The sequence below is a fragment of the Linepithema humile genome, chromosome 3 (genome assembly GCF_040581485.1).
Source record: "Linepithema humile isolate Giens D197 chromosome 3, Lhum_UNIL_v1.0, whole genome shotgun sequence".
NCBI lineage: Eukaryota > Metazoa > Arthropoda > Insecta > Hymenoptera > Formicidae > Linepithema > Linepithema humile.
In genome coordinates, this window is record NC_090130.1 from 215,920 (window position 1) to 236,685 (window position 20,766).

The window sequence follows — 20,766 nt, forward strand, 5'->3', positions numbered from 1 at the left end:
GATTAGACTTCATCCACCCGAAATCCGATCATCAATTTACCGATCCGAATAATTGATTCGATTATTCCAATTGCGTTTCTGTTTTCTTAGGAAAACATTATCATTCCACAAAAAGCTGTGAAATGCGCATAGACAGCGATAGATTGCGTTTATGCATTAATTGCAATCACTCAAAAAAATATTTCGCTGATGTAGTTAGATTTCTAGATATCGCAACAAGAATGTATCGCTATTTTTCGTATCTGTGAAAACATTGTTTGTCACATATAGAATTTATAGCAGTAATGTTCTAGCAATAGCATCTGAAAAATTTAGGTACCATTGCTAAATGTTATTCATTGCATAATCGAACACGTGATTGATCTTATATAGATAGGCGCTTTAGAGAAACTTTCTTTTTAAAGTTCACAAACAATACAGATATATATTCTGTTTCTGTCATCTAAACTGATTAAGTAATTACATATGCAATATCACAACAGTTGCTAATCATTTATCTGTTTTAGTTAATTTTTTACACCTAGAAAATTTCAGCTATTATTGCAAGATCATTTTTTTGAGTGATAAGAAGCTTCAGACATTGATATATTATGCCATTTTTTACAAAATTGTGCAACATTCTTAGCTGAGAAGTATGTTAATCTCCCGCTGATGCACCATTTATTATAAATTATTCGTCGACAAAACGTTTCATCCATCGATGAATATACTAATACAGCTAAATACACTATTAATAAACTAACTAATTTATATTTTTAAGCCGATTTTTTGTTCCAACCAAGATATTTATTAAAAAATAAAATTGATAATAATGTAAGACCACCAGCGTATCCATATTGTTGATTTGTTTTTCTGTAAAAGCAACCTACATCGCTGCTTCAAATCATACAATTTGAAACGAAAATATTACCGCTGCAGATATTTCCGGAACATATGTTTTGGAATCGGGACAAAGCGACTGCACGGGAACGATCAGTTCCGGTCGGCCTCAATTCATCAAATGACGGCAATTAGTCGGTAGCGCGATTAATCGACTCTCGGTTAATCGGTACCCAACTATCCATTTATTTGATCAATTATGTCGTCCGTCATTAACCCCTGTACTGCCGTCTGATTCGCTTTAAAAAGCGATGTTCGCTTCCGGCCGTTTCAGCTGTCATCCTATTGTTACCGGAAATATTTCGTGTTCAACAATGACTTGTACGTGGCCGCATAGATGTGTAATGCGTCGATGATCGGTTCGACTGCCCATTGTTACAATGCTTCCTGCATAAACACGCGTGTAATGCGTAACGTTTTGTCTACATAAACGTTAAATATTGTCGCACTTCGTGTCGCATATAAATATTCCATTCTATCGACGTCGTCGTCGATTGTTGGTCGATCAAGCACGTCGCTGTGGTGATAAGTGAATTACCGCGTCGTTACATCAAAATTTCAGTGTAATCTGAAATTAGTCGTAGCCGTTGGTACATACACACATCAGCGTGTATAGCATTACAAACGAGGTATTACATTTCCACGGTTTACAACGCCGCCTATTAAAGCGCGATAATAAACGGATTTCGCGGTTTAACTTTTTGAATTTTGTGGATCGTGTGATTAACGTGTCGTGATGACTAGGCTTTATATCACTGGAGAATGCTTTATAGAAATTACTAAATTTATAACAAAATTCTATGTCTTCATATATACAAAAATAAATTGAAATCCTAATTCTATAAATATTTTTCTTCTTTTTTAAATTAAATATTTTTGGATATGATATTTTTACATTTCAAATATGTATAGTCGCAACTGAGATACATAACACGAAAAACGGGTATTTGGTTTTTGCAATTTTATATGATTTATATCTGATCTTTTTATTTTGGTGCTCAATCTACTTTTTCCGTCATCAAGTTTGACGAAGATTGGAATTGTTTCAAAGTGCTTGGGTTGCATGGACTAGTTTGTATATTAAGTTTGGCCAGTAGCCACAGACTCATCTTGCTTCAGGAGTCTGATTCCTCTTAAACTTTTCATCTATCCATCTATCTCAATTTTCCTTATTCTAAATGTCTTCTTGCGATTTTTCCCTCCCCGTCATTTCTTCTCATTTCCCGCGGACAAGTATTATCACATAGGTTGCAAAACGATTTCAATCTTCATCTCGTTCAATCGTAATTCGCGCAGTGTCTTTCTCTCTCTCTCCTCCCCCTCCCCCTCTCTCACTAAAAGGGAAGACGCTCTCCATAAATTCAGTGCCAAATAAGAATTCTCCTTAACTCGAGGGAAATCTCACTAGGCGAATCATCCCCTCGAAAATCGAGTCTCTCAAATGCTTCAAGTCGATGCGACACTTGGTATCGCTTAGAATCGATAGGGATTGCGCACGTATAACGATCGAATTGGAAAAACGCATTAAGTCTTCCCGCGCCCAAGGGGGGTGGCGTACGAGATGGCCGTTAAAGGTTGTCTCCGAGCCACCCCAACAATTATAGAAGTACGTGCCTCCGGCCAGCGCACCTACAAGGCATCCCTTCTGACTCCGCTATCGGGGCCAGCCTCATCCAGCCCCAGCGACGGGGGGATCGTTAAACGTATGTTCTATCCGGGAAGAGGATGCTCTCACCCCTCTCATTAATTATTCCCCCGTCGCATCCTTCTGGAAACCACCACGGATCTAGAGTGACGTGATCCTTCCGCATGAAAGGGAGACGCTTGGATAAGCAAAGTTCTGGATATTAAACTGATAAGGGTCGATCTTCCGATCCGCGCCATACGTTAATCAAACTTGTGTCGTTTTCCTTTTTTGAACCGCTACTTGAGTTTCTCTCAAATTTCTTACTTGAAAAAAAAGGAACAGGTGGTCTCAAAGTTTCATATCTGCCCGCAGGCGTGTACTCGATCCCTTACGAGATGATCTTGTATAAAATATACGTATATGATATGTGGCGATCACATCAAATGACGTGTTTATAAAACATTCCGATACTAGTTGCAATAAAAAATGTATCCATTTACGTAAGATGTTTTGCGAGAAGATAAGGTCAGTGTTGAAAATGTATATTTTTTCCAAAAAAAATATCACAAGTTTATTAAATAACTTTATTAAATATTCTTATATCTGATAATATTTTCCGCATTCCAAGAAGATTCTTATATCCCGTAATAACCAGTAGACAGCATTTCCAATTAATTTGTTTAAAATCACAATTAAAAAAATAATGAATAAAAATAATATGATAATTCTTAAAGAATATTCAAAAACCATACAAACTCGCTTTAATAGCACTCGGTGAAGCGCTGGTATTCTTTAAAAAAATAGACATATTTTCAAATTTAAAGACTATCTAAAACTGATAGCAATCGCTTGAAAGCCGCCTGTAATTTTTGCGGGCTTAAGAGCCGGGATAAGAAGAGAGTTCCAAGTATAAATTAGAAATACGCTCGCGTATCCCTTTACGTCGCTTTTATTGTCCATATTTCTCTCTTTCTCTCTCTTTTCCTCCCTCAGCCGTGGTTATCGTTTCACGCCTTTTATATCTGCCGCATACTTCCGCCGGGGAAAATTAAATATCCGCCAGCTCTCCTACGTTTTGCCCCGTGGGGGTCAGAAACCTTCGTAACTTAGCTACGAAAATCTTATAGTTTCGAACTCTCGGCTTGCAACCGAGATTATGAAAGTAAGAACATCACGTGCTCAACGCGTTATCATGTCGTGTTCTATTACAGCGAAACATGTAATATGATAAATAAATGGATTATGATTACTGTGTGTGTGCGCGCGCGCTCACGCTACTTATGATTGCACATTAATAATTGTTGATTCTGAAATAAAATCTAAAATATTCTTTTGTTTTTGTAACATGACGTAATAAATGCATGCCTTTGCGATGATTTATGGATAAAACTTCGGTATTTGTCCTCTTTTGTTTTTTTTCTCAATTAAATGAGACGCAATAAAAAGAAGAAAGCGCTTTATTCGGCTAAAATCTCAAATAAACTCAATCTAAAATAATACTTTAATAATAAAATAAATAATTAATAATAATAATAATAATAATTTAGAACATTCACACAACAACTAATGTAAAACTCAGATTTTACATACAATAAATTAATGAAAACTCCTAATGTAATAAATGTAACTTCGGAACAAAGATTGTCTGCGACGTCTGCGAGTAAGTACACAGCTTCAAGCAGTCTGAGATTAGACTAAAGTCTTGACGCGATTTTCACGTCCCTTGGAACAATCGACGCAATCTACAGTAAAGTAACCAAATTTGTCGTACAATTTCCAAGCACCTCTTTCTATCGCAGTTGAGAGAAATTACGAAGCAACATAGGATGTTGCTCGCAATGTGGTTTCAGTCTTAGAAATCAACGTGTTTTTGGCGTACGAATAGTGAAAGGAACAGAACAGGGCAGCAGCATCCCTCTTGCATGCTCTTCTCTTGACTTTTTGCTCGTCTCTTCTGCATCCCACAGGAATATCCGGCCAAAGAGAGAGAGAGAGAGAGAGAGAGAGAGAGAGAGAGAGAGAGAGAGAGATGGAATGAGAGAGCGAGAGAGTGCCGGCTTACGACAAGCCGGGTGGTACATAAAACATCTCTAAGCGCAATTTACCGGGCGGTAACCAGCGTAAGCGAGCTTTCAGTGCTTTTGGCCTTTCGCCGCCGCTACGAAGATTTGCCATTTTCTGCTTAGATCAACCCAAAAGCGCTCCGGAAACACGCTTCTTTGTACGGTTATATGACTACAAGCGAGCACTATTCAACAATTTTCATTTTCCTTTAATTCACGAGCGGCAGATGGATCGAAGGTATTGTGCGCGCATATAACTACTGAGAGCGTGTGAAATCGGGTGAAAGATGCATTGCAATTTAGCGTGCGAATGTGTTGAAAGCGTAGCGTAAATGGCCGTCTCTACACGACTTTTCTTTAAGAAATATTTCGTCAGTGCTTTTGCGTTTTGAATAACATTTCTCAACTAATGATATCAATAATACTTTAGTCGATAACAAAATGATTTATTAAAAGTCACTCTCCAAAATACAAAATATGATTGCAATTTATTTCGCAAATAATATTTATATTATGTAAAGTAGTTTTCGCGAAACTCCTACATTTTCGATGATTCTTCTTCCTTTTTTGTCTTGTGAGCGTAAATGCTGACATTTTTCTGCCGTGGAAAAGTAGAAACTTCGTCAATACGAGCGAGCAAGTTTTCTTAGCCATTCACTGTAATCTCGCGATGTAAAAGGTTTCCTGCACAGGTATGCGACGACTTCAATACCGAAGATACGAACGTGTTGTACGAACTGAAGATAAATTCTATTTACGGGAGTCTCGATATACGAGTAGTCGCACTTTTACACAAGTTGGTCGACGTGCTGTGTCACAGCTCGGGTTCCCATTTCTTTTTCTTGTTTTTTTTCGAGTTTTCGTGGGATCTCGGGACGCAGTCAGGCATGTCGATCAATTTGGCCGAGACAGCTTGTATCCGGTCGGTTTTGTCTCGAACGTGAACTAACAGACGCGCGACAATATCGACTGACGCAAGCGAAATAAAAGAAAGGAGAACAAAAATTTAGGAAAAGGCTGCTTGAAGGCTCTGACACGATCCATTTGCGTGTCAATTTTTAATAGCGGTATTGACACTCCCGTTGTGTCAGACACTTTCCTACACGTCATCCGATACAACGTCGCGAAAAAATTATGTGAAAATAGACAGATTTTTAGAATAGACAATTCGCGAGATTAAATTTTATAATAATATTGGATGTATGTAGTTATGAAAACGTATGTAGTAGTGTTTGGTTTATCACAATGCTAAGAGGAGAGTATAGAGAGACTTTGTCGAATCAATTGAACATATCCCTTTTACTTTTTCCTCGTACAAAATGTACATTCAAGTATAAAAATATGTACAAAGGTAAAATAATAAAAAAGTGATTCGAGTAATTAGGAAAAATCGAGAAGTACATATGCATTCGCCTTGTTTCCTATCTCTTCATTTCTCAGCTAGAAATTGCAAATGCGTATCAGCAGTACGTAAATGCGACGTGAGGAAGCGCGTCATGCTAGTACATTAGCGAGATCCATCCGACCAAAGCTGCAATAATGTTACCCATTGATCATCGCCGTGACGCACTCGCGAAATTGTCAGACAGTCTGTACAGCGCGCGCGAATCATTTCGCGCGCGCAGCAATACTGGCGAGAGGCGCGTCGCGCGATTATTTTATCGCGCGATAGTCGGTACACCGAGAGATAGAAATTGGAGGTACCAATTAGCAGGTGGTATCAATTTAATGGCCGCTCGGCATCGTTCGTCATTGCTGTTACTGCGGCGAAACGCGTCCGACATGGGCGCTGGGCGTTGATTATCGTCGCCGTCGTTATCGTCGTCATTACTTGAATACCCTATCGGCCGCTTCAACCCCCGGTCTCCTCATTTCCCTTGGTGCATTATCTTTCTCTCACGTACCCGTCTGATTTTGCCGCAATAATTGTGGCTGTCTCTCTCTCTCTTTCTCTCTCTCGTTTTGGAAGAGAATAGCGCGTGTATTCGTATAACATCGCTCGTGATAATAAATTAAATTGTATTTTATGTGCAAACAAATTAACGCTTTATTAGGACACGTTGTTTGCGTAATGTTTTGTAACTAATTTTATCAGCAATTTCGATGTAAAATTTTCAGCGAGAATCTGCATGTTTTCGCGGGTTACTGAACAAACTGCATCATTGACGGCACGTTGATTTTGGAAAATGAGGTTTGTAATTGACACTTTGTGAATACTTAGTCGATGGACTGATACATAAATTCGATCACATCATTATTTGGGGACAAGTTTTCCGCAAAAATTACTCGATAATCCAGATGAAATATAATATGGCAAAGATATAAGGAGAGAGAAAAACACTGTCGACATTACCACGTAAAAAATAACTTGAAAACAATTTGCTGAAAATTTTAATTTAGAAAAATTAGTATTATCACTGGTAAGTGTGTGTAAACTTTGTAAAGTGGTGATTCTGAAATAAACAGTGCCATTCGAGCGAGCTATCGAGGCGAGGCGAGAATAATGCCGGACGATCGGACGAATTTCTCGAAAATCCGCCGTTGCATCGACGAAGGACACTTAGGCGTGGCACGAATCCAAATTCTCGCGAAATCTCTCCAAAAGGGATAAAAGAGAAGGATCGGTGCTGAGACAAACGGCGCTTCTCTTTTAACAAAGTGGCTTTGGGCGAGTTGTTCGTCACTATCTATCGCAGTGTTCAATTATTTATACCGAATAAGAAGCGGAAAAGAGGCGCGAATAACAGGGAAATAAAAAAAAGTAAAGCGACGGGGGCTGAGTTTGGATTAGATGTGAAAAAGGAATCGAAGCGACCCTGAAAGAAGATGTACGATAGATCGGGGGAGAACGATGGTTTCAGCAAAGTGCGAGGAAGAGAGCGAGAGGAAGGGATTTAACGAAGCTGTTTGAGGGAGCGAGATTGTTGGAATAGATTTGATTAGACGTTCGCGTGGTAAGACTCGAATAACAGAACACAGAAGATAAGAACAAATTGAATTAACGAAAACAGGAGGGCGCGTTGGCTTTTGAAGGAAATGCTGTTTGGATATCAGAAAACAGCTAAGTCAAAGAATATTGAAGCAGGTGAGATGGAAGATAATTAAAACAGGTATATAGAACATTGTTCGGTAAAAAAAGTAGATTCAAATTCTTAATATAAAATCACCTTTTATGTATAACCTAATATTTTTATACGCTTTTTGAATTTCTCTGTGTATTAGTAAAATATAAAAGTCTTAATATTTTATAATCAATATACATTAAATTTCGCTAATCTTTAAAATCCGTGGACGTTTTGAGATACATAATTCCAGCTATATTTTATATATTCAAGAAGTAAACTAGAACGACATTCACGTAAGAGAAGGAGACGAAGCGGCAAAAACAGAAAAGAGATCGCGGAGCACCTCGGAAAAAGCTGGGGTTTAGGTCGGATTCCGATGGTTGAGGAAGGAGGAAAAAAAGCGAAAGAACAGACGGAGATATCGGAGGGTGAGAAGAGATGAAATAGAATGGTACAGCCGACTCGAAAAGACGGCAGCTAATTAGTATTGGAGCTCAGTACGCCTCTTTGCAGGGTGAGGTGACGATGCCCGCCTTCGATGGCACAACGGGCCCAAAGGTGTTAGGCTAGGGATGTCTTGGGGGTAGCTTGAGCCTCTCGTTAATGAGCCTCCGGTAACGACGTCTTTTTCCTTCGTGGACATATATCCTGTCAAGAGGCGCGGCTCTTACCAACCGAACTGGTGCGCATTCTCTCAGCATTGTATTTTCGCTTCTCGCCGTACTGGATCGTCGTACTTTATGGCGCAATCTTCTCGCAAGCGAACAATTAGCCAATAAGGTCAATGCGTTTGGGCATTAAAAATAAACAAATAATAAACAATGTCAAGTAACATGATTATTTTACAGCAATTTAATGTAATTTAATTTAGTGTAAAAAAACATGAAATCAATGAGGCAAAAGTAATTAAAATATTTAGTAAATTATTAAAAATATTTTGATTCTTTTAATACGACCTAGTTGCTGCTAACACCGAATCCGATAAAAACATATTATTTACAAATGAATAATTCTATAACTTTTAAATAAAGCTCTCTCTTTTTAAATTTTATAATCTATTATTTTACACGTCGTACACGTCGTCATTATGAAAATTGTGTCGAATAAAATTTCAGAATCAATCAAAAACTCGTGATTTTCAGCACATGTGTCGACACCTCGGAAAGCAATCAACGCGCGCATCCTGCAGAAAACTTTGCGAGGAGAGTTCCGGAAAAACATGCGCTGTGTCATACGCGGAATACGCTCGGAGGCGTTTGCAGCGAAACTTGCTCCAATCCCACGACTCCTTGATATTCGCAAAATCCCGCGCACACGCGCGCGCGTACCAGCGTGCGATTCATAAATCTACCGGATGGTTGCGTGCACTCGGCAGTCCACCAATAAACGGTACATGCAAATTGCATTGAAACAGTGATACGCGGCAGAAAACTGCTGCGGCTGATACAAAGAATGCAGATAGAAAATAAAAAATATAAAATGACAGTAAAATGCAAAAAAAGAGGAAGCAAATGTTGCTGAAAACAACTCCATCAGAAATGTAATATGTAATATTATTAAAATACCGTGTTGATTTTTGCTCTTTCTTCTTTTTGCTATTCATCGTAAAACTGACAGCAAACCGAGCAGAAGCATGTATACGTATAAGCATCTAAGAGAGAGAGAGAGAGAGAGAGAGAGAGAGAGAGAGAGAGAGAGAACAACTAGTTTGCCATTTTCAACGTTAAAGATAGAGTGAGCTCGTTCGTGAGTCCATTGATAGCCAACGGCGGCGGGTCTTCCGGATCAGCGGCGTTTCCGCGCGGGCGAACAATTCGGGGCGTCGAAAACCATTTAGTAATTTACCGATAGAAATCGAATTAACCGCCGTGAATTTAATGTACGCTTTCCTCCGTCGTTATTCGGGTAACCCAATTTTTCAGTTTGACGCTACTGCGCTAGCGGCGGCGGCGGCGGCGGCGGCTCTTCGATAGATTGCGCCCGAGCGAGGTTGTTCGCACACGTAAACACACATACAGCCGTGCACAACGTTACTCTATAAATCGTGCATTTCCCACGAATTTTCCCCGAGATCGTTCGTACCGCCACGACAAGCCTGCCCGCCGATACGTGCGCACGTACACACGTTCCCACTGAATATATCGCCGCGCGGTGACATAGTAATGGTGGCTGCAGAGAGACGGCAAAGTAAACACGTGATCGATATTGTTTGATTTATGTGCAGCAAGAGCGCCGACGGTCACTGTACGATCACGGAGTGTTTTCGGAGCCTGCATTCACGAGCGATAGTCGAGGTTGACGGGGGGGCAGGGCGGGCGAGGGGAGATAGGTTGCGTCGATGTGGCCGGCACACCGATACGCGTCGAGAGAGCGGACCGGAACTTGCTGCCTGCTCCGAATTTCTAATTTTCGATATTGACAACCGAACGAGCCAGGCAACGTCGCTCGTCGTATATACCTTTTTGCCTTCCTTCCTTTTGATGTGCATTCGCTTTCCATCGTGATTCTCCAACAGTCGAACGGTGTATTTGTTGCTCGAATACAGCGAGACCGATGACGGAAATATATTTATGCTATGTAATTTGCGTGATTTGTTTACTTCGCGCAAAGCGCATTCAATGTAGCGTATCGACGAAGCGTCTCGTATTGCCCGGCATTGTTCGCGTATTTATCGTTACGTAAACGGGCTCTCGTTGCGATTCTTTTCTCCACGTGTCTTACTACAATTCATATCACAAATTTTGCTTCCTCTTTTCGTACGTTAAATATTCAACAATTTTGCAAGGAAAAATGTTCAAACTCTCGCAAGTCCAAAATATCTGAAATATTTGGCAAATCTAAAGTTGAAGGTTGTCCATAAAAATTCGAAACTACCTACGTATTCGAGAACTCGAATTTTTTGCTTTATCGTTAGAAGCTGATGCTGTATAAATAACGTATTAAAAAATTTTATATTTGCTTATAATATATGTGCAAATGAAATATCAGCAGTCACTCGCGCATTGGAATTTCAATTAACTTTATATATTGGACACGTTGTGCAGGAAATATAAAAAAATCTGACTAATATTACATTCCTAAAAGTATAAACGAACCGATAACGCGTCCACACACATCTCTCATTTCCATTAAAATCTGACGATTTAATTTTTCATACACACCCCTTGTCGTAATATCTGGCTGGCTGGCTGGCTGGCTGGTGTATAAATAGATGAGTATTTGTAATACGGTTATTCAAATGCTCCCTGAACTCTTCTCAGGCGAGGCAGTCGACCGAGCGCGATCTCACGTAAATCGCTCTTTCTTCCGCGCATCTTGCAGCGGAAGTCGAGGCCGGGCGATTTCTCATCCCGGATGAAGAGTAACGCGCGTCGGGCTTTCCGTCGCTCGAGCGCGCCGGTAAACACGAGAGATTGCGCTCCGCCGGCACAAGTTCTTCCGCCTTCTCCCGCGCCTTCCGCGCAGTGCGACAAATTGATCGAAATTAATACATCATGCGGCAGATACGTATCGAGTCCGTGGCGTAATTGCGGAGCGGAATGCGTCGTGCTCGGGTCGCGATGCGACCAGATTTCGCCCGCGGTCCCATTACATTGAATTTCACGTCCGCCTTGTACGTGACATCTACATCCTCCGATGATTTATGTAACGTTACGTGATGCATTATTTATTGGGTCCTTAACCGACGAGAAGACGCGATCGACCACACGTGTGGAATTATTCGTCGCATAATAATAGGACGCGCCGTAGATTTTTTTTAATCGTTACTTCTTTATACATAAAAGGTTCAGAGGAAAAATGGATCAAGTCCATTTTTCTTAACTGTTACAAAATTAGTTTTAAAGTTTGAGTTATTTTAATTGTGCGCAACATGTACACTGTTTTTCATGGATGCTACAGTTTCCTTCAATTTTAGACTTAAACATTTGCACTCACTTTTAAATCATTCAGTAAAAACTGTTAAATTTTTTTAAAATTTATACATGGATTTAGAAAAGGACCTGGTCCACTTTTCCTCTGAACCCTTTACATATTAAATCGTTTGTCGAAAAGTTTGTAGCATTTTTCGGATAATCTATTATAATACATGAATCTTCAATATTGCCTTTTAAAATACACAATTAGTAGGAGATGAAACAGATTTGATAAACGTTATCTCGTTTAATTTATTATAAAACCAATAAAACAAATAAGTATATGGAAAAGAAATAAAATCTTTGTTTTACTTTATGCAGTTATAGCACGCAGCTTATTTTGAAATATAAGATAACGGAAAATTAACTATTTTTTTAATTTTCAAGATATAAGCAATATATGGAATTCTATCTTCGCAGACACACATTGATATACATCACGACAAGTAGCAAGAAAATGCTCGACTGGCATTTACTTTCGTAAGTGGTCGATGTATTATTAGCGAATTGCGCAATAAAGTAGACCGGCTCGTGTTACTCTTTATTCAGGACGAGAAAATGTCCTGCTTCACCCATTGTGGCTGCAAAAAAAGGCAACAAAGAAGAGTAGCAATTTACGTAAGACCAACCACGTAATCGCAAAAACAATATTCAAAAAAGTCGTATACGACATGCCAGTAATTTAGCGGACTAACGTGCTCAAACTTAAGTAAGCTGTGCTTAGCGAAAGGCAAGTTTGCATTTAATTTTCTTGTTTATCGTGATTATTTGCTCGCTTTTCACCATTAGAGAGAAAACGTAACACATTACCTTATTTCTTACATTAATTCTAGTTCTTATTTCTTTTCAACCGGAAATTCAAATCGTTATCTCGAAAATCTAAAGATTACCATGGATTTATGTATTACGAATAAATCGCAGAAACAATGGGAAGTACAATCTTTTGAATTATTTTAACGCATGTAGAGGGTCACATGGTCATGATGAATGTTTCCAAGTGTAGCCCGAAAAATTCTTCGCGCTAAGAGGAATATATCGTAAGATTTGGAAATCTAAGTGAAGTCTGTCAGGTATAGGCCATTCTCCGCTCAGCCGAGAGGGTGAATTTATTATTCCATTCTCAATCTTGACGTTATAAATTTATATCGCGCGCACATCCCGCTAAATCGAAATCCGAAGACGATACGTCCTCGCTCGACGGCATCGCACGAGGACTTCCTACTAAAGGATGATCGAAACGATAGTGCAGCCGGGATGCGTGGAATAGAAGGAATACGAAGGCACCCGCAATAGAAAGGGATATGCCGTGGACTGCTTCATATAACTTCAAATGCAATTTTAACTTTTCTCGTCGGCATAGGGGAACCCCGATCAAATGCGATGATAAAAGAAACGAGAAAATAAGAGATCGTATATTATTTGAAACACCTCTCTTCGCCCTTAAATATTTACGTGAGCATAGAAAAACTTGAGAAACATCGATATTGATCGAAACTTTTTCAATATTGCGATAAATAATAAACATACAAATAGCGACGACTGTGCGGATCCTTAGGCTTTAATTTTATGTCCCGTGGAAAAATCTGTGCTTTTCGATACATCGACCGTGTGACTTTTTCACATTACGGGTGTTTTTCTTGTTCGGCGATACTCGATCAATCAGCTCGTTCCGTTACGACGCAAAAGTGAAAATACGACAGGTAAGGGAAAGTTAAACGTCTGACCACAAAGCATCCAAAGTTTGTCATAACGCTTATACGAATTTATGTTGTAACGAAATTATATAGTTAGTAAGTTTTTTTATCTATATAAAAGCTGTTTAACTAAAAGAAGAATAATAGAATGGATATTGTTTAAAATATAGTTTAAAAAATTATTATACATTTGTCAAATTAAAACGTAGACATTTATATAATCTAGCTTTAGTCCAAAAAAGCTCTCATTTTAGTAAAATTAGAAATAAATGATTGCAGTAATAATATGCCCACGTGTATTGCGTGATGAATCCTTAAATTTAGCAAGTTTAATGCTTACTTAATTCACAAAATTGGCCACCTTATGAACAAAAATCATTTATATATTGTTAAATTGTCTGCAGACATATTTTCGCAGAGATATCTATGAGATGTGTTGAACAAGTAAACACATGGGTCAAAGCTTTCAACGCGTGCATATCGAATGCGAAACATAACACTAGGATGTAAAATGAAACTAATCGGGTATGTGCGATGAAGGTTTGCACACATAACGTAATTAATGAACGTATTGTTCAGATAGAATAAACTAGAGGGCACGGAAACGGGACCGGCATGCGCATTCAAAGAGATCAGGTTATTTCATTATTTGTGAATTTCACTCTACACTGAAACAAAGGTCGGCGCAGCGAGTTATATATTAAACGATCGAATAAATCAAGCTGCTCTTGATATTCAATTCTAATAATAGCGCGGTCGCACGTTGTTTTTTATACACGCTATTTTCTACAAATATATATACATATATGTGTGTGTGTAACAAGATATATTTGACGACAGACTTAATCATGTTCCGGATAGTGACAGAGACATCAGAAAGCGATGAGAAATGCTTGGGTTTATCTTACACGTTGTGTATAAACGCTCGTGGGATTAAGGGTGAGTGTATCGTGTAGTACGATGTATGACGATGTAGGCGTGTATAGGCTTCAATAACAGCAGGCGTTTAATTAACCTTTAAACTGTCCAGAGTAATCGAATCCATCAAAAAATACTTGTGAAACTGCAAGTTGCCCATTTTATAATAAGAAGATATATTCAACTCAAATAATTTAAATCATATTTTTAAAAATGGTTTTCCTAAACTTAATTTTGTAATATCGTTTTAATCAGATTTATATTTTGTAAAATAAATATTTATACTGTTTCAATATGGTAATAAAAATCGAAATTTTTCGATAAATCATATTAATTCTTAATAGAAGAAAAGCTGAAAAAACCAAAGCACGGGTGTCAGGGTCAAAACATTTTTTTTTTATCAATTGGTACAGAGTAGCGATAGAGTTACCGAGACCGATTAATAATAAAAAAAAATTGTTTACACTCTTTATAGATATCCGCGCTTTAATTCTTTACATAACCTTTCTTCTGTTAACTTTTTGTTGTTATAGAATCATGCATCATTCTTATATTAATTTTATTTTGTTTCTAATTTTACAAGTCTGCTGTAGATTATGATGGTAAATTTACATGAGATTTCTTAAATCATCTAATCATCATATGCGCAGAGTATCGATTGATTTACGAGGGAGGAAGACGTAGCGCGGAACGATAATCGACTACGTGAGCAACAGGGTTACTGTAATCTCCACAAAATCGTGACCCCTAGAAAGAACCGGTACGAAGACGGCACGGCGACGCTCTTTTAGGATCAAAATAAATCCTAATCTAGGATCGGTCGTAAGGTCAAGAGGGTGAGACCATCTTATAAACCGAAGACGAGGGAAAAGAAGAGAGATGTGTGCTCGAGATGTGTGTGCGAAGGAAGAAAACAAGTGGGAGAGAGAAAAAGAATCTGTGTAGAGCGCCGGACGAGAAAATGTTACTCGAGATACACTAACTTCCTGCTTTAGTTCCGCCATTCTCAAGATCTCGAGACGTCTAGCTGTTGTATAGATATTAGTCCCTTGCGAGGTGAACGGTTGTAAATTCTCGAGGACACTCGGTGTATATTCGAGCGTCATACGGAGGCCGCGGAGATTGTACCCTGCTGTATATGCACGAGATTCAGAGGCGTATAGTAAATGCACTAGGTGGATTTGATGGTCGAGGAGATAGAACGCGTTATAACATACTCCTGTTCTCGAGACTCGACACGGTTGCGTTAATGGATTACGCTACGATAAGAACAAATAGTTTTTACGTAGTTAAACTACAATGTAATATAATAACAATATGTATCTGCACTGAGAAAATGGAAAAGTCAATAACGCTATTTATTATAATAACAAAAAGATGTAAAGCTTGTTAGACAAACAGAAATGGCGAGAATATTTTTTGATAATGTATCGATACAACTTTACGACTTGACTTGATAAAAAAACAACTGTAAATACAAATATTAATACTCTAAACTTGAATTAGCATATTTTATCAGCCCAAGAGATATATTTTAAATATTTTTGTGTAACTGCTGTTAATTGATATTAAAGTTGGATATTTTTATTCGACCAACTAAAACTTATATTTGTTGCAGAAAGTTGTGCAGCGTCACCGACATGCTTGCTGTATTTCCTTCCACAAGCGGAAGCCATGTTCGCATATGCACGGAGTTTCGGAAGAGAGAGAAAATATCCATAATTTATTAGTCATACACTAATTTCCTTCTCCACTTCTTCCTGTACCCCCCAAGGTCTTCGTAGTGATGCATACGTGCATTAATATTTACTGGTTGCTGGAGGATTATAAATTTCTGGAAGCAGGCCGAACTTGGTATGAGGCAAACGTTCCTGACCAGATGTTATCGCCAGATCCCCTTTCGTAAGAGATAGAGAAGCAGGTCACGTACGCCAAAGAGAGAAAATATTCATATGCGCTTTTAATCTTTAAACAGATGTGCAACAGAAGCATCTGTTTTAAATTGTAACAATTGATAATAAAAGGCAAGAATTATAATAAATTTATCTTAAGCGATGAATAGTAAATGCGACAATTTTAAATATTTATCTGTGGAATTTGTATTAATCCTGCATTAATTATATTTGTAAAGCTATCTGGTTATAAGTAATAAGTAATTTTTCGGATTTTTCAAATAAATCTGTCTACTTTTTTTATCAGGCAGAGTGCAGTTTGATTAACATGCAAATTAAATATTTATTTGTCAATGTTATAATCAAGTTTTACCCGATCACGATTTTTTAGACGCATAAAAAACATTAACACCATGTATTGGAAAATACACAACTCAAGATTGTGTCTTTGTAAACAACGTGTCCTTGTAAATTATTAAATTTATGCGCTTATTAATATTATTAGGCACAATCCTTATTTCGGTGAAGCAATTTAAAACAAGTTAATTTATAAACTTTCAAAAAAAGAATTAACAATGATTCTAAGAAATCTTCTCTCCTCGCGTAGGTTCGTCTTCATAGTTTTTAAAATGAGTTATCTCCATGTCAAAATATGGTATCGAATGACATTTTGGTCTTCATTAGTAGTCGCCGCAAAGAAATGTCTGAGGAGTTGCATATTTTTCGGAAATGCGCATCCGTAGCAAACAAACGCCACATTCTTCCGCGCGGATGCGCTTCGGAAGAGGGTCCACCGGAAGCGGTCGAAACGCAGTAAGCAACACGGTCGCACACGTTCCCGTGGCACAGTAGTGGAAGTAGCTTGTAGCTCATCCATGTGCCACTGTACATTACATGGGTCCTCGGCTGTAGCGGGGTTAGTAATGGTCGAGCACAAGGCAAACAAAATACACCCTTGCGCGTCGGCGGAGGCGACGGAGGTTCCGGGGGTTGGATTTGGTACGTTGGGTTAGGTCAGCGCAACGAAACCAGCGGGTCGAGTGTCGCATGATATGATACTCAGCCGCTACGGCCGAGTGAGCGCCTCGCAAAAGTACATTGCGAAAGTATCTTCTAAAAATAAACACTCCCTCGCAAACACGCCGCCGCCGTCGGTGACCGACCGATGTCGGCGTTCACCTTCCTTACTGCGGTTTGAAAATACCACTGCCTCACTATTCGTAGACGGTTTCCTTGCATAGCAAAATAAAAAAAGGAGAAAATTTCTAATCGAAACGACGGAGAGGTTGATTCTTTCATTGATCTGCTGCGGAAATTACTTTCTAGAGACTTTCGCAACGCCAGATCAAATGAATAGAAAGCAATTTTATAGTGGTGGCTATCTTATGTTAGCACGCGACAGATATTGCCACGTTTAAAAATAATCAGTTGAGTTTGCTTCTCTTCTAAAATAAAAAAATCTGTTAATTAGAACAACTTTTTGGAACGAATGTTGTTACAAATTTTATAAGATTGTATTTTTTCTTAATAATTGTATTTGCCTTATTTTATTGAAAATGGAATTAATTTATATAAAAAAATTGAACGTAGATTCTTTATTTCAAGCATTGATTTTGCATTAAACAATATTATTAGTTTCATACACATCTCACGTAAACGGCAATGCGTAAATGCATTTATTATTTTATCTGATTTATTCTGATTTATTCTGTATTTGACATCAATTTAAAAGCTAACATAGAGCCGAGCTAGAACTTTGTGCTCATATTCCGTATTTATTAAATATATCGAATAACGACAGCGAAACGTCAATTCCTTCTTATTTGATTTCCAACAATTTCTTTGCTTTCGTCGTTTATAATTATCTCTGCTAAACGAGCAACGTGGAGACAATTTTCAAGATTAACATACATCTTAATTCTGTTTCTTGTTGCTTGTACTTTTGAACAAGGGAACTCATTATGAGTAAATTCTTTTCAAGAGAATGAGAAAACTTGCTTACTCGCAATTACACGATAAAAATTGGATCTCTTTTTATAAACTTTCTCTCTCTCTCTCTTTCTCTCTCTCTCTCTCTCTCTCTCTCTCTCTCTCTCTCTCGACGGTTATGGAAAAGAGGTGCTTTGACTAACAAACAATCGCCTATTATAAACGGTGGCTTTATAATCGCCCTCGCGACCCAAACAAATCAATCGCCAGTGAATTCCCTCTGCCCCCCCCCTCCCCCCGGTTTCTGTGCCAAGCAACCGCTGATTATATTTTTCTGCCCCGAATAGCATCGCGTCAGCCACGCTCCCGCTGTATTTTGTGCAAATTATTTCGACGGCAAACTTTACTGCAAATGCAGCATCCGGAATGATACGATTCACGTACGAAAATTATGATAAATATTATATTGTATATATTTTAACTAATAAGCGTTCTTTTTAAAATTTGCTATTAAAACAAGATAGTAATAAAATAGATAATTGATAGTGACAAATAAATGTTAATAATATTGGTAAATAATGATTTAATTAACATATATGTAATATAATGCAGAAATGACGTTAAAAGTTACTTCACATCGGAATTCTTAAATACTTATGTATATGACTAATTTTATTTGTCAGCTGCTAAATGTCATAAACCCTTCGAACGACGATGTTTAAATGTATACAATAAATTTTGCATAAAAATCGCAAAAATTTTCCATCACTCTTACAATGAATAGTGACTCAACAATCTTTTCTGCTGTCTTCCAATATTGTGAATAGATCGTTTAACAACCTCGAATGGAAAGTCAGAAAAGTTAATATATAACAAAAAGGTACGTGTCATGAGAAAAACAAACGAATGACAATAGCGACGAACCAAGTACAGATATCTCATAGAGTCTTCCCACCGGTAAGACTTCTCTCATTATACTCCTCGGCCACCCCCTGAATTACTTCTCCACGGCGCCACCCCGGTCATCAACCTTACCCGCTACAACAGAGACACTCTTGGCCCTAGCGGAGAGATTTCTTCAAATGCGGGCCTAAGATTGCTCACACTAATAATTATTGCGACGGTTTTCTTTTGGAGATCCTCGACCTGTGAGTAACAAATGAAAAACTTGAAGCGTACGCCTATCGCGAAGGAAATGAGGTCAGAGAGAAAATAGAAGTGACTGATGTCTGTCAGACGTCGATAAATAAGAAAAGAAAAAAGCTTACAATTGTTATCACTTTTTAGCTATTTATATAATGATAACGTATAATCAAGATAATATAATAAAGAATTTCAAAGCCACAGCTGGATGTTATAATGCAAAAAATTATCAAAGTTTATTAATATTATTCGTGCATTTCAACCTATCGTCAGACCATTTTCAGAAAACAAAAACAATAAATATAAATAAATAAGCGCTCAAGAAATGTTACAATCACATTTGTCGAAAACGCAACGATAAAAAGAATATAATATTGTTAATTCGTAATCCCGATTTATTGTCATGTCAAATACCACTACTTTCAATATCTGTTTGCACGATAATTACAACGACAAGAACAAGAAAAAATGATTTGCATTAATAGCTACGGCAAAATATTGGCTACAACTTGACGCTGGTAAAAATAGGTCGAATTCGAGGAATTCGAGCTGTAGATAATCCTCATCGAATCCTTTGGAAAATAAGAGAACAATGTCGCCAAACATGATTATAGTAATAATACAAGGATCGTATAATTATCAGGGCTCAGATAATAATAGTTCCAGGTCAGCACGTTTACTTGAGTTTCGCTTTGAAAAGCTTTGTGCTCGGCTGTGCTATGCCCGAGCGGTCAGACGACAGGGATCCACTAATAGGCCTTCAAGAGCAGGAACGCGATCCCGGAAAGCCCTAACAGCGAACCCGATTTATCCTACATCCTCTGTACTCGCTCACCTTTATTCCGGATTTCCAGGATCTCCGAATACGTCTTCCCTGAGCCGCGTAGCAATCAATTGACGAAATGAGGATTTCAGCGATCTAATGCCGCCGCTCTAATCATGCAGAAGGCACTTCTGTGTGCGCATCAATCTTGTCTTAGCCAGATTAATGATAGTATTAATTGTGCTCTGTATATTGATCACACGCGTAAAACCGATAAATTCGTAACAATGAAAAATTCGTATAATAATGCATTTTGATATAATTTCTCTATGAAATACTAACACAATTAAATAAAAATAATTCTAGACTATTTCTTTCTTTAAAATATAAGATTTCAATGCATCGCAGTAAAGGAAATATTTAACATTTAAAATGCTAAATCTACCATATTTTAAAATATAAAATTCCAGTAGGTACTTAAAATGTATATTTTATTCATTTCTATGCCTTATATAATGTTATGCCATAACGTTTTTTAGGCTAAAACTTTAGAATGTACATTTTCTTCATCATGATGCATTGAAATTTTATATTTTAAACAAAGAAATGGTGTAGAATTCTAAAATACAAGATTTTAATGCAATAAAGTTCTCGGCCTACCAAATGGTACGATATAAGATTCTAAAGCATTCTAAAGCATTCTAAAGCATTCTAAAATATAAAAATAAGTAAAATGTACATTTTAGTATTAAAGGCTATTTCTAAAATTCTAGGTCTGCCAAATGTTACTCAATTTTAACATAAAAATTATTCAAATACTAGTCAAAATATTCACAATGACAGCCGCTCACAATATGTTAAGAGAAGATATATAAAAAT

The 20,766-nt window shown here is 37.8% G+C and overlaps 1 protein-coding gene across 9 annotated transcripts in view; it reads right to left on the reverse strand.

Annotated features, from left to right (window-relative positions):
* The window catches only part of LOC105675915 (immunoglobulin superfamily DCC subclass member 4-like), a 339,899-nt gene that overhangs the window by 68,494 nt on the left and 250,639 nt on the right, over positions 1-20,766 (reverse strand). The window lies entirely within an intron of this gene.